Genomic DNA, 27,954 nt, shown 5'->3' with positions numbered 1-27,954 from the left:
GGGATTTCTTAAATAAGGCATTGCTCCTAGGCGTGAACTAAATACAATACATCACGCGTTGTACTACTGTACCCATGTCTATGAGAGGGTACAGAGTATGACGACACTATTTGTTAGCATAATTGGTTGTGTGATCAGCTTCACTAAATAGCAGTCAATTTTAAATATTTACTACCGGTATGCTTTTGGTATCTTATTTTACTTCCGCTATGCCATACCGGCTGATACCGACCCAATTTGGCCACTGATAATATAGTAATTAAATCGTTATATTTATACCAGTATATTAATAATAATAATAATAATAATAATAATAATAATAATCACTTCCCTGAAGATGGCTGCAGAGATAGCAGTCGAAAGCTTGGAGCATTCCAAAATCTTAACTCGGCTGATATCCCGCGAAAACATATTAGCGACTACTGTAAAAGTTCGTATACATTAGGTAACATTCTTTGCGAAAAACGTTGGCGGTACATCTTTCTTCCCGCACTTGAATTACGACGACTTTCTCCATGAATTAATAACATATGATATTCCTGAACTGTGAATGATATTGTAAGTTGATACACTTAAAATAACAATGTGTCTACCGAATACCTGTACTGAACTGTCATCCGCTCGGCAGGAAGCCTATGGACAAGGAGCTTGAACTCAGCTGAGCTCTACGTCTGTGCTGCATGAATCCAGCGGAGCGGGTTACCACGTCTCTCACGCCAGAATATTAACAATCGTAAGCATGCATTATTATTTAATTTCACGAAAACGTAATAGAACACACAAATATTTATTTCAACTAATATTAACTCTGCTAGATGTACAGCTGTCAAAAGAAAAAGTGACCACTATCTAAGTTCCCTTCGGGTATCTTCGCTACAATTCGGAGACAGGCGATGTTACAAGTTGTTGGACCACGATGCCTGCTATATACAGTTATAAGTGAAGTGCTCTATACACTACACTTGTAGAGTAATGATAGGGTTGCGGGCTGGTATTCGTAAGGTCGTGCGTTCGAATACCAACGAGAGCTGTTTATTTTTTTGTTTTTGAAATATGGAGAAAATACAATTTCTGCTGTCTCTTTTACGACTGTTTTAGTAGGCCTAATTAACATCAGGTTCATGAATGCTTTATGTCATCACTTAATCATTATTTATTATGATATTATGGCTTCAAATGGACAAAAAGAAAGACAAATCTTATACTCAACAAAAAAAATCTTTCGTGACATAAACAAAACAATCATACTGGTGTCTTAAACGTTAAAAAAACCAAACCAAAAGCCAAGATTGAATATTTAGTCCATCTTCCTCTAATCTCGATTATATATTGCAATCGAGTGGACATGTCCTGGACGAGCTTCCACATCATCAGGATGTCTTGGAGGGGGATTGGGCCAATTTTTCCGCATATTATTACGTTTCCTTGCTTGTGCCCCCCCCCCCGTGGCTCAATTGGAACAACGTCTGAATTCAGATGTTAACTTCTCAGGCTCAAATCCTCGTCGTTCCTTTTCACTTTATTGTGTTACAGGATAGTATAATTTATACTAATAATAAATCTGTAGCCGAAAATTTTCTGGTAATTTTCGATTTTCCAAAAATAATTGGTCCTAACATATATGATTAACCACCCTGAAACCGAAAATAGCTTTTTTGACATTTTTGTTTGTATGTCTGTCTGTCTGTTTGCTGTCTGTATGTTTGTTACCTTTTCACGCGATAATGGATGAACGGATTTCGATGAAAATTGGAATATAAATTAAGTTCGTTGTAACTTAGATTTTAGGCTATATGGCATTCAAAATACATTATTTAAAAGGGGGTTATAAGGGGGTCTGAATTAAATAAATCGAAATATCTCGCTTATTATTATTTTTGTGAAAAATGTTACATAAAAAAATTTCTTTAAAATTCCTTTCCGATAAGTTTTATTCTTTGAAAAAGTTTGATAGAACTGATATTTAATGAGAAAATGAGTTTTAAAATTAAAATAACTGCCATCTAAGGCGGTGTATTGAAATAAAAAACAAATGACTTCGTCTATAAGGGGCCTTGGACACTACAATCGAAAGCTATGAAACATAGCCTGCAGACAATGTTTCTGTGTTTATATGAAGTAATATCAGAAGCTAAATTAACCGATTTGTATAATTAATTATTATTTCATCATTGGAAAGTGTAGTTTCTCTGGATGGACATATGCTATAATGTTATTACAGTAACTTGTGAGTGAATTGAGGACAGGTAAGATTAAAATAGCTTCTTATGCACAGAAAACTTGATAGGTTATTCTGTATATTCATTTCCTGTATTTCTTGAAATAATGTTTATGAACATATTCATTTTTATCTCAGAGAATTAACGAACAACGAGAGTGTATTGATTTAGTATGCAGTAATAGTACGTTAGCTTAGAAATCCATTATTGTATAATTCAAATTTTAACTATGCTCAATTGAATCGTGTTAAAATACATAAAATATATATGCAATAAATGGAATGCAAAAAAATTGGGTAATGAGCCAAGCAGATTATGTTGCGCTGTTGTGAAAGCTGTTCCTCCTGAGATTCAAGAGCTCCCACAACAAATTAAAAACTTTCTAATTCGAGTACATCCGTTATCAACACACTTTTTACATAATATAATATAATATAAACATAATAATAAATCTGTAGCCAAAATTTTTCTGTTAATTTAAGCTTTTCCAAAAATAATTGGTAATAACAATTAAGAAACATGTTAAAGGAATTGTCATTGCACCAAATGAGTTGTCTCTGGATCAAAATGATCGCATTTTAATATTTTAAATACAATTTAAATTAAGTAACATATTAAACGATTTACCGTATCCTTCTATCAAACACGAATGTTCCCTGGATCAAATGTCCTATATTAATTACGTCATTACTTTATATTTATTTCTAACGGGTGCAGCGGAGCGCACGGTTACGGCTAGTTTAATAATATAAGAATTTGTATTATTAAACTTTTGTGAAAAAATGAATCTCTAACAGGAATATGATGTATGTATTTAACTTAGAGGACCGCCGCCACAGTTCATTGTTACCGGTAGCAGCTATTGTTGTTGTAATGTCGAAAATGCAACAATGAGTTTCTTAAAACTTTCCTTCTTTTATTTTGTATATAAATGGATAAATATATAAGTAAATAATTAAATAATATAAAAACAAATCCAATATTGAAATAAGTATGTGTAAACAATGTTCGCTTCAGTTAGGAACACAGATTTTTTCCTTAATAAAATAACACTGTAGAAAGACTTGCTGAAGTGTGCAAACGCTGTTACATTACTAAATGAAAACACGTGCGTCTCTAATGACCTTAAAACATGCATTCGTATTATTTTCTCTTTGCGTTAGATATATTCTGATATTGAGTATCATACATTAAGTAGTTTGCAGCAGAGCCTTATTTTTATAAGAATTTTTATATGGGAAAATGGTAAAATTTATACCCATAGTTAGGCCTACTCAGAATACCTGATTTGGTATATAACTCAACTTCGTCAAAAACTGCATTAAGCACATTTTGAACAGGATCCTGTGACATTAGTGACTTTGGGCTTATTCATTCTGTGTTTCACACTTCCAAGAACAAATAGAACTTTCTTGTGCTGCCAGAATAATTGACAGAAATATAGTAACTAATACTCAGCGTGAAAACCTTTTAAGGAACTCCACTGACAGACCTCTTTATCTTCACCCTTTACGAAAGGAAACTTAAAATATTTGAAGACTGTACTTAAAAAAGGTTGTAGGCTAGGTACCAAAGACACAAACCGTATAAAACGGAGCTTTTTTGTGCGGCTAGTGATGTAATATAATATATGTTGTACATCTATGAGAAAATCTAGGCTCTAAATATAATTACAATGAGACATATATCTTTCCCAGTGAATTGAGCCTTTTATGTCCAGTCTTAATTTCAGAATTTACAACGGGAATATAACATGAAATATAGAGTAGTAGTCGTAAATAAAAGGGTACTATTAATTAATTATGTTTCAGATTTTGAAGGTTTACTCAGATGTGCAGACAACAAATAGGCCTACCTGCATTCTTAGCAGCGTGCGGTGTTCATCGGTGTCTGACTTGGAGCTCATAACTGCTGATCAAGATCATCGGTATTCGTCATTTTCAAATGTTAATGTATTGTTAAATCTGTATTGTTGATCTGATGTATTTTCTTTCATACATCATATTTTAATGCATATTTTCAATAAATTAACTTTTGTAATCCTTTGACCACATTCTTTTTATTATTATAATATTATTATTATTAATATCAATATATAATTAATATTATTATTATTATTATTATTATTATTATTATTATTATTTCTACCTCTGATTGAGATTTTGGCGGATATGTACACTTAACGGCAAAAAGAATGGGCCGACTCTTGGTCGATAGAAATGCTAAGTTCTATCGCGCGGTTCACTCGTGTAAACGTAACGCACTGCAAGGCATTGCTGTGGTGTCTCTTCATTGAAAGTCATCCGTCTATAATGTAGTAAACCTTACGAGCAGTGTGTGGCCCAGTGGTAAGAAGTCTGACATCCGTACCAGAGGTTGTGAGTTCGCCTCCCGGGATGATGAAATTGTTATTTTTTTATTTTAACTTTTACTTAATTAGTTTAAATGTGAAATGGCATTTGTTAACAAACTTCGTTATGCCTGCCTTGTAAAAATATTATTGCCCATCACCTGCGGGCTATTAATAGGCGAGACCTGGCCTGTGTAAACAAAAATACTTGTCTCACATCTTAAAAAATCGGACGCATATCAAACACAAATAAATAATTAAATTAACAAAAACAAATAATTTTTTAATATACTAACAAAACAAGGCCTGTGGTGGGGACTAGTATCTCGTCCACAAACCACCTGCGTCAACAACTGCCCTCATTCTACACGACATGGAGTCCACAAGATTATGGAACAGGTCTAAATTCTTGGCCAAATCCTCCCACGCATCTAGAACTCTGTCACACAATTCCTCAGGTGTCCGAACGGGTGGTTGTTCTGCCCAAATAGAGCGTAGGATCCTTTTGACTGCAGCCCACAAGTTTTGAATCGGATTCATATCTGGTGAATTTGGAGGCCAGTCGATTGGATTGACATTACGCCTCCTCGTAAACCATTTTTGAATCCGGTTGGCGGTGTGTATCGGATGATTATCCTGCTGGAAGAAAAGTGTTCTTTCTGGATATCGTTTTCGGGCGGAAGGGATCATTACATTTGCCAAAATGTGTTCGTAGACTTCTGCCGTAAACCGTCCGTGGATGCGTTTCAGAAGTCCTGCCCCACCGTATGACATCCACCCCCAACACGCGATCCTCACACAACCCGACTTGTTAATAATTCGTCTCACGAAGCGTTCAACGTATCGGTGGCCATTCATAGAATAAACTAGGGCAGTACTATCGTTGCTATTGGAGACAATTACTCGTCGGAAAAAATGGCATTTCTTCAATCGAAGTCCTGTCGGAGAGTAGCATACGCAGAATAAGCTATGCGAACCAGGGCAATGAGTTATTGTTTCTGTGCTATCTTCAAGCGTAACGACGAGACAGAACGTTGTATTAACAGATATCAGTATTGCTTGAAAGAAAGAGGGAGGTTTATTATTTATTAGAGATTGGGCATATTCTAAGAGATATCGCCACATAATTATAGTTTTGCGAGACACATGTGATGGCAAATTTGTAATTAAAAAAAGAAAATTGGGGGAGACTGGAACCTTGAGCTACTACTATCAACTTGTTCAATAGACCAATGCCGTAACGACTTACGCTACTGTGACTATTAATATCAGTTCGGCGTAATTATTTCACTCTTCAAGGGCCCCGATGTATCTAGAATCAACCTGCCATTCGATTTTATTACATATTTTAGACTCTTAAACAAAATACAGCAAATTTAAATGGTTTAATTATGTGTTACCTAGTGAACTACAGCTTTGACGAGACGCGCATGCGCAATGTTATGTCTCGGGAACTTAGAAATTGTCTGTCGGCCCATTCTTTTTGCCGCTAAGTGTACATTAATATTTCCGTTTATAGTGAACCCTCGCTTCGGTTATAGTGAACCTAAAACATTGGAATTACAAGAGTTTATCCTGACAAATTTTTATTTGAAGTCAGACCTTTGCCTTTTGTTCTCAGAAACATTTACATTATGACGGATAGTATCGAAACAACGGAAAATGAAATTGCCTTCTTTTATTAAAAGGAGACGAATATTATGTCCAGAGCATAAATGTAAGTAAGATTCCGATGACTTTCAAACTCCAACAAACGCCCTCCCAGTTTCCAACAGGTGACCCGGGAAATTCCAAGGCTGAGTACCCAGTCACATCATAACAGTGTTTGTCATCTCTATCTGATCAGTCTGTTTCTAGTGTTCGAACAGTGAATGTACTGTATAAAAATGCCGAAGCGTAAAGTGTTTTCTTTGGAAGATAAGGCGAATATTATAAGCGACAATGAACGTGATTTCTGCAAGTGAACGTGGGTTGACAGCACAGTTTAAGTACTCGTAAATCAACTGTGAGTAACAGTATATAGTAGGCCCTATACAATGTAATCCATTCCACAAAAATTAAATATTTTAATTACTGTATAGTATTTCACTTTCTTGTTCACAATTTCATTCATTCCTGTCATTTAAGGTTAGGGGAGAGATACTTCGAATTTAGTGAATCTCGGATATAGTGAACGAAATATGCAGGTCCTCAGAGGTTCACTATATCCGGAGTTGACTGTATATAGAAAAAGGTCAGCACAAAGACAGACCTCGACGTAGCACATACTGCAACACCACATTGATAACATATACCTAACCTTTTGGGCACTTCCATAACAAGCACATTTCATTGTATCTGAAAATAGTCTTATATTTACATTATAGAGTTAAACAAAGCCCACCATTTGGCGTAGTTGGCAACTATTTAGAGTGTTACAGAAATTCTAATAGCACGAAGTTTTTTTTTCTTCTTCTATTCTTTTTAAGTGAGATGTACCATATTTCATTCTATAAATTTGTTGCACTCTTCGTCCTGACTCAAATGATTTAAGCATGAAGTACTGTACAGGGTGTGTCATAAGTATGTTTGGAAAACGCGTGAACGTACTCCTGGATGAAACACTAGAACAATTCCTTTTAGGAAATATTACGGAAAACGCTTAGTTTCTATAAAAATGGACAAAATTGTTTTAAATCAGTAGCGGCCGGTGATCGAAGTCCTCGGTGAGGCCAGATGCAACTAGTTTAAGTGCCTTCGATAGGAAGTGTTTATTTATGATATTAATTATTGTTATATTATTAATATCATGATTACTGTATTATTATTATTATTATTATTATTATTATTATTATTATTAGTAGTAGTAGTAGTAGTAGTAGTAGTATTAGTGTAGTGAATACCTCAGAAAGTGACCTCAGTGTCTAAAGTTTAGAATAGTTGTTTCCCCTTTCTTCGGATTAAAAGTCACTAGTTCTATATTGTAGGGTAATATATTTGACGTTATTGTGTGTTTGGAACATTTCAAGTGAAATATCGTTTTAGTGTGACAGACATTTATGAAGACGAATGGAAAACTGACAGACTACGAGAAACAATTCTAAGGAGCATTCACATGTTTTGAAAAGTATTTCAGCTTTTGTACAGAAACCTTGAAAAGGCTTTGAAAGTAACTTAATGGTAATTCAAGCTGCCTCACAGCTCACAGGTGGGGCTGGGCTAGTCATAACTTATCGGGATTTGTATGCCCTATTTGTTGTCACAATTCTTATGTTTTGAAGGGAGCATGTCCCATGTCACATAACTCAACGCGTGAGGGACGCTAACGAAACAGGTGTTCTCCCCTCAATGGCTGTTGTTCCCTATATAAGTTTTGACTCGCCCTGACCCCTGGCTCATTTGTGACTTCTTGTTTCCGCGCTCACTTGCGTATTCTGTGCTTCTTCGCTCACTTGTGACTTCTTGTTTCCGCGCTCACTTGCGTATTCTGTGCTTCTTCGCTCACTTGTGACTTCTTGTTTCCGCGCTCACTTGCGTATTCTGTGTTTCTTCGCTCACTTGTGATTTCTTGTTTCCGCGCTCACTTGCGTATTCTGTGTTTCTTCGCTCACTTGTGACTTCTTGTTTCCGCGCTCACTTGCGTATTCTGTGTTTCTTCGCTCACTTGTGACTTCTTGTTTCCGCGCTCACTTGCGTATTCTGTGCTTCTTCGCTCACTTGTGACTTCTTGTTTCCGCGCTCACTTGCGTATTCTGTGCTTCTTCGCTCACTTGTGACTTCTTGTTTCCGCGCTCACTTGCGTATTCTGTGTTTCTTCGCTCACTTGTGATTTCTTGTTTCCGCGCTCACTTGCGTATTCTGTGTTTCTTCGCTCACTTGTGACTTCTTGTTTCCGCGCTCACTTGCGTATTCTGTGTTTCTTCGCTCACTTGTGACTTCTTGTTTCCGCGCTCACTTGCGTATTCTTTGTTTCTTCGCTCACTTGTGATTTCTTGTTTCCGCGCTCACTTGCGTATTCTGTGTTTCTTCGCTCACTTGTGATTTCTTGTTTCCGCGCTCACTTGCGTATTCTGTGTTTCTTCGCTCACTTGTGATTTCTTGTTTCCGCGCTCACTTGCGTATTCTGTGTTTCTTCGCTCACTTGTGACTTCTTGTTTCCGCGCTCACTTGCGTATTCTGTGTTTCTTCGCTCACTTGTGACTTCTTGTTTCCGCGCTCACTTGCGTATTCTTTGTTTCTTCGTTCACTTGTGACTTCTTGTTTCCGCGCTCACTTGCGTATTCTGTGTTTCTTCGCTCACTTGTGACTTCTTGTTTCCGCGCTCACTTGCGTATTCTGTGTTTCTTCGCTCATTTGTGACTTCTTGTTTCCGCGCTCACTTGCGTATTCTGTGTTTCTTCGCTCACTTGTGATTTCTTGTTTCCGCGCTCACTTGCGTATTCTGTGTTTCTTCGCTCACTTGTGATTTCTTGTTTCCGCACTCACTTGCGTATTCTGTGTTTCTTCGCTCACTTGTGACTTCTTGTTTCCGAGCTCACTTGCGTATTCTGTGTTTCTTCGCTCACTTGTGACTTCTTGTTTCCGCGCTCACTTGCGTATTCTGTGTTTCTTCGCTCACTTGTGACTTCTTGTTTCCGCGCTCACTTGCGTATTCTTTGTTTCTTCGCTCACTTGTGATTTCTTGTTTCCGCGCTCACTTGCGTATTCTGTGTTTCTTCGCTCACTTGTGATTTCTTGTTTCCGCGCTCACTTGCGTATTCTGTGTTTCTTCGCTCACTTGTGATTTCTTGTTTCCGCGCTCACTTGCGTATTCTGTGTTTCTTCGCTCACTTGTGACTTCTTGTTTCCGCGCTCACTTGCGTATTCTGTGTTTCTTCGCTCACTTGTGACTTCTTGTTTCCGCGCTCACTTGCGTATTCTTTGTTTCTTCGCTCACTTGTGATTTCTTGTTTCCGCGCTCACTTGCGTATTCTGTGTTTCTTCGCTCACTTGTGATTTCTTGTTTCCGCGCTCACTTGCGTATTCTGTGTTTCTTCGCTCACTTGTGATTTCTTGTTTCCGCGCTCACTTGCGTATTCTGTGTTTCTTCGCTCACTTGTGACTTCTTGTTTCCGCGCTCACTTGCGTATTCTGTGTTTCTTCGCTCACTTGTGACTTCTTGTTTCCGCGCTCACTTGCGTATTCTGTGTTTCTTCGCTCATTTGTGACTTCTTGTTTCCGCGCTCACTTGCGTATTCTGTGTTTCTTCGCTCACTTGTGATTTCTTGTTTCCGCGCTCACTTGCGTATTCTGTGTTTCTTCGCTCATTTGTGACTTCTTGTTTCCGCGCTCACTTGCGTATTCTGTGTTTCTTCGCTCATTTGTGACTTCTTGTTTCCGCGCTCACTTGCGTATTCTGTGTTTCTTCGCTCACTTGTGATTTCTTGTTTCCGCGCTCACTTGCGTATTCTGTGTTTCTTCGCTCACTTGTGATTTCTTGTTTCCGCGCTCACTTGCGTATTCTGTGTTTCTTCGCTCACTTGTGACTTCTTGTTTCAGCGCTCACTTGCGTATTCTGTGTTTCTTCGCTCACTTGTGATTTCTTGTTTCCGCGCTCACTTGCGTATTCTGTGTTTCTTCGCTCACTTGCGAACTGTCAGTTCCGAACTCTGTACTTCATCGCTCACGTGTGATTTCTTGTTTCCGCGCTCACTTGCGTATTCTGTGTTTCTTCGCTCACTTGTGATTTCTTGTTTCCGCGCTCACTTGCGTATTCTGTGTTTCTTCGCTCACTTGCGAACTGTCAGTTCCGAACTCTGTACTTTATCGCTCACGTGTGATTTCTTGTTTCCGCGCTCACTTGCGTATTCTGTGTTTCTTCGCTCATTTGTGATTTCTTGTTTCCGCGCTCACTTGCGTATTCTGTGTTTCTTCGCTCACTTGTGACTTCTTGTTTCCGCGCTCACTTGCGTATTCTGTGTTTCTTCGCTCACTTGTGACTTCTTGTTTCCGCGCTCACTTGCGTATTCTGTGTTTCTTCGCTCACTTGTGACTTCTTGTTTCCGCGCTCACTTGCGTATTCTGTGTTTCTTCGCTCATTTGTGATTTCTTGTTTCCGCGCTCACTTGCGTATTCTGTGTTTCTTCGCTCACTTGTGATTTCTTGTTTCCGCGCTCACTTGCGTATTCTGTGTTTCTTCACTCATTTGTGACTTCTTGTTTCCGCGCTCACTTGCGTATTCTGTGTTTCTTCGCTCACTTGTGATTTCTTGTTTCCGCGCTCACTTGCGTATTCTGTGTTTCTTCGCTCATTTGTGATTTCTTGTTTCCGCGCTCACTTGCGTATTCTGTGTTTCTTCGCTCACTTGTGACTTCTTGTTTCCGCGCTCACTTGCGTATTCTGTGTTTCTTCGCTCACTTGTGACTTCTTGTTTCCGCGCTCACTTGCGTATTCTGTGTTTCTTCGCTCATTTGTGACTTCTTGTTTCCGCGCTCACTTGCGTATTCTGTGTTTCTTCGCTCACTTGTGATTTCTTGTTTCCGCGCTCACTTGCGTATTCTGTGTTTCTTCGCTCATTTGTGACTTCTTGTTTCCGCGCTCACTTGCGTATTCTGTGTTTCTTCGCTCACTTGTGATTTCTTGTTTCCGCGCTCACTTGCGTATTCTGTGTTTCTTCGCTCATTTGTGATTTCTTGTTTCCGCGCTCACTTGCGTATTCTGTGTTTCTTCGCTCACTTGTGACTTCTTGTTTCCGCGCTCACTTGCGTATTCTGTGTTTCTTCGCTCACTTGTGACTTCTTGTTTCCGCGCTCACTTGCGTATTCTGTGTTTCTTCGCTCATTTGTGACTTCTTGTTTCCGCGCTCACTTGCGTATTCTGTGTTTCTTCGCTCACTTGTGATTTCTTGTTTCCGCGCTCACTTGCGTATTCTGTGTTTCTTCGCTCATTTGTGACTTCTTGTTTCCGCGCTCACTTGCGTATTCTGTGTTTCTTCGCTCACTTGTGATTTCTTGTTTCCGCGCTCACTTGCGTATTCTGTGTTTCTTCGCTCATTTGTGACTTCTTGTTTCCGCGCTCACTTGCGTATTCTGTGTTTCTTCGCTCATTTGTGACTTCTTGTTTCCGCGCTCACTTGCGTATTCTGTGTTTCTTCGCTCACTTGTGACTTCTTGTTTCCGCGCTCACTTGCGTATTCTGTGTTTCTTCGCTCATTTGTGACTTCTTGTTTCCGCGCTCACTTGCGTATTCTGTGTTTCTTCGCTCATTTGTGATTTCTTGTTTCCGCGCTCACTTGCGTATTCTGTGTTTCTTCGCTCATTTGTGACTTCTTGTTTCCGCGCTCACTTGCGTATTCTGTGTTTCTTCGCTCACTTGTGATTTCTTGTTTCCGCGCTCACTTGCGTATTCTGTGTTTCTTCGCTCACTTGTGATTTCTTGTTTCCGCGCTCACTTGCGTATTCTGTGTTTCTTCGCTCACTTGTGACTTCTTGTTTCCGCGCTCACTTGCGTATTCTGTGTTTCTTCGCTCACTTGTGACTTCTTGTTTCCGCGCTCACTTGCGTATTCTGTGTTTCTTCGCTCACTTGTGACTTCTTGTTTCCGCGCTCACTTGCGTATTCTGTGTTTCTTCGCTCATTTGTGACTTCTTGTTTCCGCGCTCACTTGCGTATTCTGTGTTTCTTCGCTCATTTGTGATTTCTTGTTTCCGCGCTCACTTGCGTATTCTGTGTTTCTTCGCTCACTTGTGATTTCTTGTTTCCGCGCTCACTTGCGTATTCTGTGTTTCTTCGCTCATTTGTGACTTCTTGTTTCCGCGCTCACTTGCGTATTCTGTGTTTCTTCGCTCACTTGTGATTTCTTGTTTCCGCGCTCACTTGCGTATTCTGTGTTTCTTCGCTCACTTGCGAACTGTCAGTTCCGAACTCTGTACTTCATCGCTCACGTGTGATTTCTTGTTTCCGCGCTCACTTGCGTATTCTGTGTTTCTTCGCTCACTTGTGATTTCTTGTTTCCGCGCTCACTTGCGTATTCTGTGTTTCTTCGCTCACTTGCGAACTGTCAGTTCCGAACTCTGTACTTTATCGCTCACGTGTGATTTCTTGTTTCCGCGCTCACTTGCGTATTCTGTGTTTCTTCGCTCATTTGTGATTTCTTGTTTCCGCGCTCACTTGCGTATTCTGTGTTTCTTCGCTCACTTGTGACTTCTTGTTTCCGCGCTCACTTGCGTATTCTGTGTTTCTTCGCTCACTTGTGACTTCTTGTTTCCGCGCTCACTTGCGTATTCTGTGTTTCTTCGCTCACTTGTGATTTCTTGTTTCCGCGCTCACTTGCGTATTCTGTGTTTCTTCGCTCACTTGCGAACTCTCAGTTCCGAACTCTGTACTTTATCGCTCACTTGTGATTTCTTGTTTCCGCGCTCACTTGCGTATTCTGTGTTTCTTCGCTCACTTGCGAACTCTTAGTTCCGAACTCTGTACTTTATCACTCACTTGTGATTTCTTGTTTCCGCGCTCACTTGCGTATTCTGTGTTTCTTCGCTCACTTGCGAACTCTCAGTTCCGAACTCTGTACTTTATCGCTCACGTGTGATTTCTTGTTTCCGCGCTCACTTGCGTATTCTGTGTTTCTTCGCTCACTTGCGAACTCTCAGTTCCGAACTCTGTACTTTATCGCTCACTTGTGATTTCTTGTTTCCGCGCTCACTTGCGTATTCTGCGCTAGTCGACGCTAACATTCTGTAACTTTGTATCTTTAACATTTTGTAACTTTGTATCTGTTTTCATTTAAGGCTTAAATTCTGTGACTAAGCTTCAGCTATCATTTCGGCCTGATATCATTAGAACCGTTAATAAACGTGAGCTAGCACAGTAATCCTTCTATTTATTTCTTCAACTCAACTCAACTCAACTCAACTCAACTCAACTCAACTCAACTCAACTCGTCTTCCAACATCTGGGGTCGTCGCCGGTACATCGAGAATTACGTACAACCTACGTCTTCGAAGGAAGTCCGTCGATCCTGGGACTGCAGCCTGGGACACGACATTAGTCTATTATTATTAGCCTACTATTGAAAAATAAGGTCACTCACCAAATAAGCTGTTATGCTGTGAGTTTCAGTGATTGTTTTAGAGTGATGAAGCAACCCACATTATGTGTTGAAAATCCCCTCCTTTCTGTTCTTTTTTTTTTTCCCTTGATAGCAACGAACAAGGCCAAGAGAAGTTTATTTTGCACCACATTACCACTTAACCATTTATGTTGCCTATACCAGGATGCAATAGAAACTCGCGTTTTAAGATTATCTGTCAGAAAAATTGTCAGCGATGTCGTAGGTATCTCGGTAGACTCTCTCTTTATTTAAAACTTCTTTCTTTCAGTATTATTTCTTTCTTTCGCTTGCTCTGTTGAAGCCATGTTCGCTGTAACTTACGTTTGTGAAAAAATATTTTCAGCACTGAAAATAGTAAAAATCAAATTTAGATCACGACTGACAGACAAATATCTTCGTGATCAAAGACGATTGGCAGTAAGTGACATAATTCCTGATTTTGAAACTTTGTCGCAGAGACATTCTGAAGACAGTTAATTTTAGGTTGTGATAATGTGTCCTATGTTTTCTTGTTCATTTCTTTCTTCGTTACACGTCCTAAACATTAACTTCCCCTTCGGTTGTCCGCCTCCCTCCATAGGTGCTATGCACGTTGCAGCTTACACAGTGGCACCATGGCCTTTTCGCCACTGCTGCTTTACAGGGACCAGTGTTCTAGGCAGCAGTATGGAGCAGCCTCAAAACAATGAGCCGGCAGCATATGTCGGAATTTTCTTACGGACAGGACAATTTTATCCTAGACCTGACCGAGACTCGAACCTCCTTCGTGACAGAACGCAGGTCTATACTACTGAATCACCACAGAGATATCAATCACATTATCTCTCAGGCTTTTAGAGGTGAGAGATAAATTGTAGGACCACTTAGTATTCAAAAGATAAATGTTGCAAATATAAACTTTTTTCTAGTTGTATTGTTAAATTTATCTCGGATAAGCGTTCGCTCTGGGATTGACGCTTCGAAGTTGCAGTTAACTTTACCCGCTTATGGTGAATCATGCGGAGGTGGATCTATGATGATGATTAATGGATGTATGATGGAGTGGTGACAGGGAAATGAGAACATTCCGCGAAAATATGCCCTAAATATCATTTATATCCATCAAAAATTTCACTTAGATTCGATGGAATTTCAACACGCATTTACTGCGTGAAATTCATACGTTAGTGCCATTAGACTAACGATGTGCCTTATTAAGGGAACTGGGTAGTGATGCCTGTGCGATTAAAAAATTTCAATACAAAAGTTTAGTTCAGTATTTCTAGGCTTCTAGTGTCAGAATGGAATAAAAATTTCCAGGCTTATACAATCAATCATTCTGAATTAAGTGATATAAAAGACAACTAATTTATTTCGTATCCAAGTGCAAAAGAAAGATCCTAACTGATAACCTGTTTTCCCACTTTCCTAAGTGTACCTCATTCTTCAGGTGCACATTACTTGCTACAATCTTCACTCATATACCTTGTATTTTTTTAAGTTATCTAGTAATATGTACTGTAAATTATAAAGCGAAATTTAGCTAAATATTTCACCTCTAGTGAAACAGAAAAATATTGAACTTTGCTTAACATTTTTTACCATTTTTTCAGTGCATATATATTTTTTTCTCGTATTATGTGTATGATATTCTTAAACCCGTAGGTGTACTATGTAGAACACAGGCTGCAGAAAACACTGTAAAATTTTCATGTAAATTGATTCAGTAGTTTCAGAGAAAAATGCACTTAAGTTTGAAAAATGTCAACATATTGAAAACTGCATTCGGCCACCGGCGTGGCTCAGTCGGTTAAGGCGCTTGCCTTCGGGTCTGAAGTTACGTTCGGGCGCGGGTTCGATCCCCGCTTGGGCTGATTACCTGGTTGGGTTTTTTCCGAGGTTTTCCCCATCCGTAATGTGAATGCAAGGTAATCTATGGCGAATCCTCGGCCTCATCTCGCCAAATATCATCACGCTATCACCAATCTCATCGACGCTAAATAACCTAGTAGTTGACACAGCGTCGTTAAATAACCAACTAAAATAAAAAAAAACTGCATTTTAAAAAAAGAAGAATGTATGAATTACATGCACCGCCAAATTTAAAGAGGTCATTTAAAACGCTTATATGCAGAAATACCCCCATAATATTTATATTGTTTTAAAGAGCAGTTTTGTACTTTATTTTAAAATACAAAATAAAAAAATCGGATTTTTGACCTTTAATCACTACCTGGTTCCCTTAAAGAAAGTCAAAATAATAATATAGTGGTTATGCAAAATTCTGACCTCAGCTAAAATTGCACCATAACTTGAAATAGTTATTTCAAACTATGAACAATATTGCCTGCACTTAACTTTCTATTGTTATAAATTCCAATATAATTTTATTGTAAAACTGAAACTTTCGGCATGTAATAAAACAATTGAATCAGTCGGAGCTAAAAGGAACTAAGTCACTTTTCACAACTTTTCGGGAGAAGCAAAAAAACATTCCACTAATAACACAAATATTATATTTTTATGTTATACAAGACAAAATAATATTTAAAAGTCTTAGTTCCTTCTTCCAGTCGACCTGGTTGGCGAGTTGGTATAGCGCTGGCCTTCTATGCCCAAGGTTGCGAGTTCGATCCCGGGCCAGGTCGATGACATTTAAGTGTGCTTAAATGCGACAGGCTCGTGTCAGTAGATTTACTGGCATATAAAAGAACTCCTGCGTGACAAAATTCCGGCACATCCGGCGACGCTGATATAACCTCTGTAGTTGCGAGCGTCGTTAAACAAAACATAACATTTAACATTTTCTTTCTTCCACTGTTCGATCCGCATGACATCTGTTGTTCAAATTGTTGCATAACCCAAAACTTCATATTTTGACTTAGTTCCTTTTAGCTCCGACCGATTCAATTAGGTTCTAATAATATTTACAAGTTACAAAATGTATTTCTAAACAGAATTTTTTTCTATTGATGATTGGATTAAGGTTAAATCCAGAGAAATCGCAAGCAATCGTAATGGGACATAATCGTGTACGAAGTACTCTTGATAGTGGTACTATACCACATATAACATTGAATGGGATTATTGTTAAATACAGTGAAACAGTTAAAAATATTGACATTTTTATGGATAGCGATCTAAATTGGAACACCCAAGTAACACACACTTGCAAAAAAAATATTTTCTCAACTTCACTCTTTGTTTCATATGAAAGAATTTCTACCATTTAGTCTAAAAAAGAATCTTATTCAGACGCTTGTAATGCCCCATTTTGATTATTGCGATTCCTTGCTAACTAATGTAAGTTCACTCTTAGCTGAGAGACTACAACGTGTTCATAATGTGTGCATACGATTCGTCTGCAATACTCGTAAATTTGACCATATAACACCTTCCCTCCAGTTACTTTCATGGGTGCGTCTGAAGGAACGAAGAACAATACATTCACTGTCTCTTCTATTTAGAATCATGCATACTTCTACTCCGAATTATATCTTATCGCGCTTTCAATTTCTTACAACTCTTCGAAACCGACATCAAGCACTTCTTTCTATCCCTCATCATAGATCGTCTCTATACTCATCCTCCTACACTGTAGAAATACCTCGTCTCTGGAATTCGCTACCTAATGATGTCAGGGACTGCCGGACTTTATCACAATTCAAAATTAAATTGGAAAATTTTGTCTTGTTTAATGCTTTTTAGATATTGCTAGAAGTGTTGATTTGTGTTTTTTTTTTACTCCAGATTAAAATCGCAAGTTTCTTGTTTATGTTAGTTAATTAGGATACAATTAATTATACTTAATCACTCATTTAAAGTTTGTGTGACTGGAACCTGTGTATATTTTTGTGTGACTTTACTTCGTTTATAGTGTTTTTTTTTTCCTTTTTATTTCTGTTATTGTATTTGTATTCCTGGTGTTGTGGAAGAGAAGGCCTGATGGCCTTAACTACACCCGAATAAATAAATAAATAAATAAATAAATAAATAAATAAATAAATAAATAAATAAATAAATAAATATATGGAAAAGTTGTAATGCTTGCTATTACTCTACCAAATGGGAAATGGGACGCAGCCAGCTGGGGTAGTAGTACGCAGATACAAATACAATTGAAATACGTATAGATAGGTATAGAATCAACATTTAGCAATACTGTGCAAAAATTAGAGAAACCTAACACTAAATTTTCTTTAATGTGGATTGGCAAAAGTCACAAATGAAATTTTTAGGAGTTTCAGCAGCAATGCAATCTAAGTGAACCCATCCTGAACACAGGATACAACGATACCAGAGTTCATTATCTTTACCACAAAACAGACAATCATTTTTTTTTCTGATTGAATTTTGGAACTCAGGAGGAGCGTTGGGAAGCACAACCGCGTGCGTATACCCCAACTGTCGCTATTAAAATATTTTAGCTCTGAAGCAAAGTAACAGAAGATCTTTATACACTCAAGTTAGCAGGTAATTAGTTGTACTTTTAGGACACATTATATAAAATCCAGATCACTCAGATGCATATTAGTTACGTCAAACACAATGAAGCCACAAAATTATAAGAAAACTGCAAAGAAATCCACTGGCACACTGCAAGCGCTTGAATCAACAGTAACATGACGACCTTCCCTCATCCCCTTTACCAGTTAACTGCAGGCAGCGCAAGGGATAAACCCTTAGCCGAGTTGCCAATTCTTGAAGTCATTGTGATTTTCGAACGTTTTTCAAACTGTGTTCCGTGAAACCGCGATTTTCAGAAAGACTATATTATCTTTGTAAATATACCTTAATTTATAATTACTAAAACAAAATTGGCATAAAAATGAACAAACTTATTTTAAAATCACTTTATATTTATATTTTCACTAACATGTTTTGCCTAAATAAACAAAAAAATGCAGACTTCTATAATAAGTGTTAAATTCTCATGTTATTGAACTTCCAGAATTTTATACTTAATTAAGAATGTTGCGCCGGTAAAATTTTCTGAAACTGTGATCATTGAATAGTTATAGAATTTATAGTACAAAAGAGTAAAGTTAGATTTTATCAGCTTCGCCTTGGGTGATAATTTCCACGAACGCATGAAATCTGTTTACTCTAGTATGCTATACAATATTTTATTCGTTACTGGTATGTAAATTTAATTTTAAATTGTAGGGCTTTTCTTTGTAATGTGTTGGCGAAGAAGTTCATATACATTCATTTTACTATTGCTAATATGTTGGTTGTCATGTAGAGTGATTTAAAAGCGTTTAATTCACTGCTGTAAGTTAGAAAACTTTTAAGCACTGCTGTGAATAATGTCATTATTTAGGTTGCTAAGGACGGTGTTGCTGTTGGCGATATCTCTTTCGCGTGCTGTTCACATACTGTTCGACGAAGTAAATCACTTATAAAATCGTCTATCTTACCGAATTCTGTTTTAATTTTTTTATTTTCTCTTTAGTTGGTGAACCGTAATTCTTAATTCCTATGCCCATATATCCAACTCCGCCGGTTGCGTCCGATGTTAAGTGATTAAGATTTATACTTATTAAACTGCCTGAACTTTCGATTACTTTATGGATAGAATTTCTAACGTTAGACTCAATTTTAACACTTTATTTTCTTAGCTACGCTCCTCTGCAAATAAGATATTCTGTTTTCTTCGACGGTGTTTTTTGTTGTTCTTGTCGTGATGGTCCTGGATCTTCAGGTGTATCAGGAGGCCTGGCTGCGGATCATCTGCTCCAACACTCATTAATCATGGCCGGAATAAATTAGACATATTGAAGCGCACAACGGTATAAAACAACACGTCGACAAAGACACTGAGAATGGGTGAAACCCAACAGGTAGAGGCAATGACTGCTATATTTGGCAATGCTGGGATCTATTGTATTTCTGCCACGCGGCTAGGGGTTGAGTAGAGGATGGGGGTTTATGAGAGATTACCAATTCCAAGAACAGAGGCCGTCATGTTTCCGAGCCAAGTATACAGCGCTAACACTGGACTAGATTGATGTTACCGACGTTGCCGCTAGACTAACTCACAGAACACGGCCACAGGGTGCTGCCATATCCTAAAACTTAGGTGTATTCCATTACCCACTGCGTATGGAAACCCCACTCTCCCCTATACTTATGCAAAAATATGCTGAAGAAAAAGAATATGAAATTATTAGGCCTACTTTCAAAGTTGTTACAGATTGGTTTAAGAGATCATTGTTTGCCTTTAGTCTTTTGATGATTTATGAACATTTTCACACTTCTGAAAGGGTAGTGTAGAAGTTGTTTCAAAACTCTTTTGTGCCATACATGAAACGCATGATAAGTTTCTAGAATCTATATATATATATATATATATATATATATATATATATATATATATATAATTTGAACTGGTAATGGAAATTACGGGAAAACGGCTGAACGGATTTTAATAAATGGCCCCTCATTTTGAAGCTTGGAACCCAAAGTTTTTCGGAAAAATAGTAGTTTTCAGTGAAATGGCAATTTTCCTACATAATTTTCCTATTTTCCAAAATCCATCTGTTGTCAGTTTTGAGAACTAATTTTATCGAATCACGGCCGACTTGATTGAATTTCAGAACAAAACACACACTACAATAAACAATAGGCTATTACAAGAAGGCCATGACCTGCAGGATTGCCGACATATTTAGAGCTCAATTCAATTTGTTATTAAAAACTGATTCTGCAGTATATAATAATTTTCTGAGTACAGCTGTGTATTGGATATTCAAATCTACGAAACTTGAGGTGGTTTGATGACATTATTATCATTAGAAATTATATATTATTATAGTTAATATCATGATGCATCTATTTTTCATTAATTGTGCATAATATTGATGCTATATTGATGACATGAAAGTGAAACGTTTTGAGGTTATGTAAGCAAATGCAGAGAATATCTTAATTTAGATCTTCATTTCTATAATTTACTGAGTGGCTGCTATATATAACTACAAAACTTAAGTAAGATAATAATATTGTTATTAAAAATTAAATATTTTTATACTTATTAGCCCAGTGGGGTTGGGTCTTTTTCATATACTTAATGGCTGTGTAGTGTAGATATTGATATGTCATTGTCTTCAGTATTGGCTCGACAGAGCGCAAAAATTACAGTTCCTAAGGAAAGATAAAAAAGTATTACTTACTGATAAAATAAGAGGCCTAGAAAATTTTGTAGTCTCCAGATCATTTCAGCAAGATCTCTTAGTAGGATAAAATGATTTTACGCTCTACATTTCAAGTTCTACATGCAGCAGCTATACGAAAATGCTATTGTTCGAAAGCTTAGGAAACCTGACATTTTTTTAACTTTCGCCTACAATCCACAATGACCTGAAATAGCTACTGCTATCGTCCTGACATTGATACTTGCGTTTTCGCGTTGAAACTCAAAAACTGAAGTTGGATAGGTTCAAGAGAAAGTATTTGGCCTAAAAAAATCTATTCGGAGGGAGTATGTTTCATTATTATGGAAACAAATAACTATAAAAAAGACAAGTATTCTTCATTGAAAATAAATCTGAAAAATTTTTATTTGAACGTCTAACGAACTTAGTTTGCAGCAGCATTTGCTGCACAAGCCACTAGTCTACTATAATTGTACCACGTGTTTGGACCCTTGTAACACAGGCGGTCTTCCTTCACAACGTGTTTTTTTGAAGACTTTCAAAAACTCATACTACGCTACGACAAATACTCAGTTACCATGGTGATTACAGAAAGAGATAATGCTTACAATATAATGATCCATGTTTTATTTCTTCGGTTTACAAGCAAAACACATTAAGTAAAAAAATGTTACTTCTGAGAAAAAGGCGTACAATTATATTTTGCATAATGTATGTAGGCTATATAAACTTAGAATGAAATACACTTCAAGTGAAATAACTTACTGAAAATAATACAGAGGGTCGTATTGAAAGTCATGAGCAAAGCTCGGAACTTGGGGACTTGTGTGTCGTGTGCATGAGTAAGGTTACAGGTACAACATACACAAAGCTCACGCTGAAAGTGCTCAGGGACAGTCGTGTGTACTAAGAAAGTGGTCACATCGAATGACAGGAAGACGGACGAGGAAACTGTGTCGTGTCGAAGCCAATGACATTCAGATAATTAGAGGTAAACGGTCTGTTTGAGGAATTAGAGAATACGTATTATTCGAATGGGTATTATATAACGTTTGAAAATATACAGTATTTCTTAAATTTTAGGTACAGAATTTCGTGGAGGAATTCTGAGGAGAAACATTATTTTCTTCGAGTGGAGAGTTTATATTTTGTAAGTTGTGCCACACATAAACTAGAGACTAGCAACGGGCATTCATTGAAAGACATTGCAGTCCCTTAAATCGGTGGAAAATTTGTCCATAGCCATGGGTCAACTCGTAGTGGAATCTTCCCTAGTAGTGACACAGAAATTGAAAACTATTTTCGAGAAAAATTTAGGATGCTTATCTTTCTCAGATACGAGATCAGCTAGCAACTGCTGAAAATCGAACAGGAAACAGTGACAGTGGAAACATTCAGTATTTTATTTCGGCCCAAGACTTTATAATAAAATTACAAACCATTTTCCAAATTTGAAATTTTTTGAAATTGAAGCTTTTAAAAGAGAAATTCGTAAAATTATCCATGATATATAATATTAATAAATGTATTTTTTTTACCTTTTATTTCTGTCGACTATATTCATGTTTTTATTGAATATCACTGGCTTCTGTCGAATTGTGAATTTATATTAAATGTGTATTTTTCTCTCTTTTTCTCTTTCTTCTTTATTCTTGCTCTTGTGTTGTATTTATTGGTTTGAATTAAGTTACTTATTGTATTTAGCAAACTGTCCTTGTTAATTTTATGTTATATTATTGGCTAAGAACACACCGTTCACGAGCCTGGCTCTTACGGTAGTGGCTAGAAACATTTTTGTTTTATAAATGTAATTTGTTCTCACTAGGTAGCTATTTAAAATCAATAAAATAAAAAAAAATAAGTTTGCTCCCGTCACTTCATGTGACATGGAAATAAGTTTCTTTCGTTTCAAATCATGTGTAACTAACAGACAAAGAAGTTATGGGTTCGAAAATCTTCTCATATATATGTAGTCATACACTGTAATAAAATGTACAGAGCAGAACTGTAAATTTGATATATTTTGCATGTTTATTTATATATATGCTATAAAATTACGTGTTTCAACCTACAATAATATTATCATTAAGTAGTTCCAGCCAGGAACCACCTTTATAGCAGACCTGACAGTACCTCTGTGCTGGAAGCGGGAGTTTGTTGACATTGAAGTCCGGGCGCTTAGTCACGTGCAAAGACACAAGTTCCCAAGTTCCGAGCTTTGGTCATGAGCAACACATTGCTATAATTTCAATGTCAACGATTATATTTCACTCTACAGACTTTAGATTATGTATTGACGTAGGCCTATTGTGAATCTAGGTAATTTTCTTTGTAACAGAATTATAATAATAATAATAATAATAATAATAATAATAATAATAATAATGAGAAAAATGCGCTCGAGTTGAGTATTAAGGTCCAAGTTTAGTCTTTGCCATAGTCTGTTATTGGTTTAACTCTCTTCGCACACGTTATGATGTGGTATTCCCTACATCTTTGCCCGCACAGCACACATTTGCAGTCTTCGTTCGGTTCATGGAACTTGTTGATCACACATATTTTGTGATGAAACCCGTGTAACAGAATTATAGTACTATAATACTTATTGTATAACAGAAGTGAAATTCGACCCTATGGTTTATGAACACATGTTCCCTGTGATGGTGATTTTGAGAAAATTGCCCAGAACTGAGTGAAATATAAAGCAGAAAAGCGCAGCAAAGTCTAACCAGGAAGTCCCAGAGCACAGACACCTCTATCTTGCCTTTATCTTTTTTACATCTGTCAGAAGTGAAGAATTAATATGTCAAGCGAAACAAGATTGTCATGACTTTATTTATCAATAAGCCTATACATAATATTATTGCGTTCAACTTCATGAAGTTAAAGTGGATTTGACGGAGGTGGGATATGATGATAGGGACTGGATTAATCTTGCTGAGGATAGGGACCGATGGCAGGCTTATGTGAGGGCGGCAATGAACCTCTGGATTCTCTGAAAGTCATTTGTAAGTATTTGTACACTCTGTATTTCTAATGTCATTGAATTCATTCTTCACTGAACTGGCAGAAGGTAACACTTACTGCTACTTGAATTTCATGCAGGACAAAGCAACCGCAGATTCATTTATGAACTAGATTATAAAAATTTTCGATGTTAGTGTGAATAGACCAGTATTATAACCTCCTCAATTCTTTGATATAAAGTTCTTCAATTTGTAATAATGATGAATGAAATTGAAAAATAAATTTATGTAAATATACGATGGTAAATTAAGGTAGGGGAGAGTCGGGTAGTATCGGACATCGGGTAATATCGGACAGTGAGTTTCTTTCATCTACCACACGATGATAGTACCTGATTGACATGGTTACGTTTCTGTGATGTCGCATAGACAAACGTAACCATGTCATTCAGGTACTACCATATGGTGGTAGATGAAAGAAACGCACTGTCCGATATTACCCGATGTCCGATACTACCCGACTCTCCCCTATATGTACACCTTTACATACAAAAAATTTTGTTTTGTATAATTTTGCTCTGTAAAATTTTTATGCAATTGAGAATGGTACCAGAAAGAGAATGAAGTAAACAGATACCTTGAAATTATGTATAATTATTTATAAAAATTATTTTGTTCATAATTTTGACATACAACTTGAAACATGATAGCTCATGCAGTTTTTAAGGTAGAACCACATTTTTTTTTACTGTTTTATAGCTAAAACTATTCTTTAGTGCCTGACATAGAGCTATTTTTTATTTCCATTTACATTAATTAAATATTACCATATATGTAACTTATACTAATATTTTGTGTTGCATAAATCATGTAAAAAATCCATAGATAATTATTAACTATATTAATGTTATTTTACTCATTGTCAGGCACTGGGGGACAGTTCTATCTTCTTGGTATCACTATATTTGACTGAGATATCATGTTTGAAAGAATTAAATATTCTAAAATTACTATTTACAGGAAATGAGCCCAAACTTTCAGAGCCTAGAAGACTCCATCATCATATGTCACCCCTTAAGCAGCTTCATGTCGGTCCAGTTTCAGCTTCTTTCTGCCTCTCAAATACCTCCGCCTTGTTTTAACTTCAGGTGTTGAATGTTTTTTTTTTGGGGGGGATTTTGTCCTTATTTTCCATTGATGCAACAAATCCTGCGATGGTGCTTGTCCCAGGGTTTATGCCCACCCTTCTCAGAATTTTAATTTATACTTTTGGACTCTTATTAAAATGACGTACAACATCACTGACACACAAATTTACAGTTTTGTGACTAACAGTTAAAGATTATAAATTACTTCATTATGTAAAAAACGTGTTTTCAACCTAATGATCATGCCCTGATATCTATGCATCTGTTTTGGAACTAGAAAGAAGTTTATTTTACAAGTAATGCTGGACAAGGGGATTGACAGCTACGAGGATCACTCCAAAAGTAATCCACAATATTTATTTAAAAATTACATTTTTATCCTACAGCGTTGCTATTTTCATAGAATGTAGATGCATCTTTCAGGAACAATACGTCACTTTTCCACATAATACCCGCACCTTTCAACTGCCTTACGCCACCTTGGAATGAGGGCCTGTATACCTGCACGATAAAAGTCTGAACCAACACGTCTGAGCTGCTCCCTGGCGCTACTCACGGGAACGGCTTAAATTAAATTTGAATACAAGGGAGAAGGATGTATCTATGACCTCCATAAATTGCAAAGGTTTAGAATAAAAAATAAATTAAAAAAAAATGTTATGCATTATTTTTGGAGTGATCTTCGTAGAAGTGACCGTGGCTGATGACGCAGAATTTTGGAAAATGGGACTTATCTGAAAAGCCATAAGGCATAAATCGAAAATTCTTATATCAAATTAAAAGGGAGAAAATTCTCTATTAAAATAGTTAAATTTTGAAAATTCTAATTTTTCATCTTTTTTTTTGCGTTTTGTGGGTGTACATGTAACTTAATTATTTACAATAAGAGATATTTACTGCTGTCGAAATTTTCAATATCAAAAAGACCAACATTCATGAAAGAGGTAGAGTTTCATGTGAGGAAACTTGCCAGCTGTTACCGAATATCGATGCATCACTTCGCGACTTCTCGGCTACACAATTGGTAGACGAATTTCTCTTAAAAACAGTACATGTATACTTTTTATTACTTCGTTACTCATACGGACTTGAAACTGAGAATGATGACTGTAGGGAGCTTTCTGCTTGTGTTAGTAATTTATATGAGTTAAATTGATGAATGCCATCCTGTTATGTCATCAGACTAGCCTAAGTATGAAAAAAAATACAGAAGAACTGCTTATCTTACAATACCATGCCGAGTGAAAGATTTTCGAAAGATATTGTATAATATGAAGATTCTCCCCTCTTGTATGAATACGCTCTTGAGTCCAGATAAATAATAATAATAATAATAATAATAATAATAATAATAATAATAATAATAATAATAATAATAATAGTAATAACAATAATTTGACGTCGTACAAAATTTTGTCCAATATTCTTTTGAGGAGATTAACTCCGTACGTAGATGAAATTATTGGGGATCATCAGTGCTGTTTTCGGCGTAATAGATCGACTATTGATCAGATTTTTTGTATTCGGCAGATAATGGAGAAAAAATGGGAGTATAAGGGTACAGTACATCAGTCATTCATAGATTTCAAAAAGGCATATGACTCGGTTAAGAGGGAAGTATTATATGATATTCTTATTGAATTTGGTATTCCCAAGAAACTAGTTCGATTAATTAAAATGTGTCTCAGTGAAACATACAGCAGAGTCCGTATAGGTCAGTTTCTATCTGATGCTTTTCCAATTCACTGCGGGCTAAAGCAGGGAGATGCACTATCACCTGTACTTTTTAACTTCGCTTTAGAATTTGCCATTAGGAAAGTTCAGGATAACAGGCAGGGTTTGGAATTGAACGGGCTACATCAGCTTCTTGTCTATGCAGATGACGTGAATATGTTAGGAGAAAATACACAAACGGTTAGGGAAAACACTGGAATTTTACTTGAAGCAAGTAAAGCGATCGGTTTGGAAGTAAATCCCGAAAAGACAAAGTATATGATTATGTCTCGTGACCAGAATATTGTACGAAATGGAAATATAAATATTGGAGATTTATCCTTCGAAGAGGTGGAAAAATTCAAATATCTTGGAGCAACAGTAACAAATATAAATGACACTCGGGAGGAAATTAAACACAGAATAAATATGGGAAATGCGTGTTATTATTCGGTTGAGAAGCTCTTATCATCCAGTCTGCTGTCCAAAAATCTGAAAGTTAGAATTTATAAAACAGTTATATTACCTGTTCTTCTATATGGCTGTGAAACTTGGACTCTCACTCTGAGAGAGGAACATAGGTTAAGGGTGTTTGAGAATAAGGTGCTTAGGAAAATATTTGGGGCTAAGCGGGATGAAGTTACAGGAGAATGGAGAAAGTTACACAACACAGAACTGCACGCATTGTATTCTTCACCTGACATAATTAGGAACTTGAAATCCAGACGTTTGAGATGGGCAGGGCATGTAGCACGTATGGGCGAATCCAGAAATGCATATAGACTGTTAGTTGGGAGACCGGAGGGAAAAAGACCTTTAGGGAGGCCGAGACGTAGATGGGAGGATAATATTAAAATGGATTTGAGGGAGGTGGGGTATGATGATAGAGACTGGCTTAATCTTGCACAGGATAGGGACCGATGGCGGGCTTATGTGAGGGCGGCAATGAACCTTCGGGTTCCTTAAAAGCCATTTGTAAGTAAGTTGTTGTAATAACAATAATAATAAAACAGAAGAACTGTGTATCTTTATTGTTGTTGTTATTATTATTATTATTATTATTATTATTATTATTATTATTATTATAACAACAATAATATTTATTTATTTATACTGGCAGAGTTACGGCCATAGGACCTCCTCTTACACTCTACCAGGTCACAAAGTACAAAAGCAGTGAAAATTAACGAAAGTTAAAGAACAGAATACTAACATATTACAATATACATTATGCAACGAGCCTATAATGGTAGTAATTAAGACGGGAGTATGTTTATGAAACGAGCGCAAGCGAGTTTCATAATTTTCATACGAGCGTCTTAATTACCATTATAGTCAAGTTTCATACGACTT

General features: G+C 36.9%; 2 protein-coding genes across 16 annotated transcripts in view; one reads left to right on the top strand and one right to left on the bottom strand.

The window, feature by feature from the left end:
- The window catches only part of Dh31 (diuretic hormone class 2), a 718,880-nt gene that overhangs the window by 35,203 nt on the left and 655,723 nt on the right, over positions 1 to 27,954 (bottom strand). The gene's annotated exons all lie outside the window — the stretch shown is intronic.
- The window catches only part of LOC138709611 (uncharacterized), a 444,175-nt gene that overhangs the window by 294,372 nt on the left and 121,849 nt on the right, over positions 1 to 27,954 (top strand). For 7 of the 14 annotated variants that reach the window (XR_011334974.1, XR_011334977.1, XR_011334969.1 and 4 more), the window contains one exon: positions 4,031 to 4,267. The exons of 6 other annotated variants lie outside the window; for them this stretch is intronic. The gene's annotated coding sequence lies outside the window, so the exon portion shown is untranslated. Of the gene's footprint in view, positions 1 to 628; positions 734 to 4,030; positions 4,268 to 27,954 lie in introns of those variants that run through there. One more of the 14 variants, XR_011334965.1, reaches the window with a different exon arrangement.

This window comes from Periplaneta americana, chromosome 11 (assembly GCF_040183065.1).
Source record: "Periplaneta americana isolate PAMFEO1 chromosome 11, P.americana_PAMFEO1_priV1, whole genome shotgun sequence".
Taxonomy (NCBI): Eukaryota; Metazoa; Arthropoda; class Insecta; order Blattodea; family Blattidae; genus Periplaneta; species Periplaneta americana.
Note: the sequence above shows the minus strand (reverse complement) of the source record. Positions and strands in the feature narration are given on the sequence as shown.